Genomic DNA, 366 nt, shown 5'->3' on the forward strand with positions numbered 1-366 from the left:
TGCAAGATTTTTTAAGAAATAGTTTATCTGACATATTGTTTTGATTTGCTGTGGATCTCATCATGTGTGGCATATAGTTGGTTGAGGATCATGTATACCTAAAGCCCAGTATCTGAAGTTGATAGGAAAAGGAACTAGTGATGATGTCTTTGCAAACTGCTAAAACATTTGAGAAGTAAAAGGGAAGCTAACAAATATTTATGAAACAAGCTGATTGACCCTCCCAAAAGCTTATGGAATGCCGTAGAGGTTTTGCAGACAAACATGAATCCTTATGGAGGAACTTGCTAAGAAGCTAGGATATGTGTGTGTGTGTGCATGTGTGTGTGTGTGTGTGTGTGTGTGTGTGTGTGTGTGTGTGAATAA

The sequence above is a fragment of the Nannospalax galili genome, unplaced genomic scaffold, assembly GCF_000622305.1.
Source record: "Nannospalax galili isolate Female #2095 unplaced genomic scaffold, S.galili_v1.0 scaffold9, whole genome shotgun sequence".
NCBI classification, from domain to species: Eukaryota; Metazoa; Chordata; class Mammalia; order Rodentia; family Spalacidae; genus Nannospalax; species Nannospalax galili.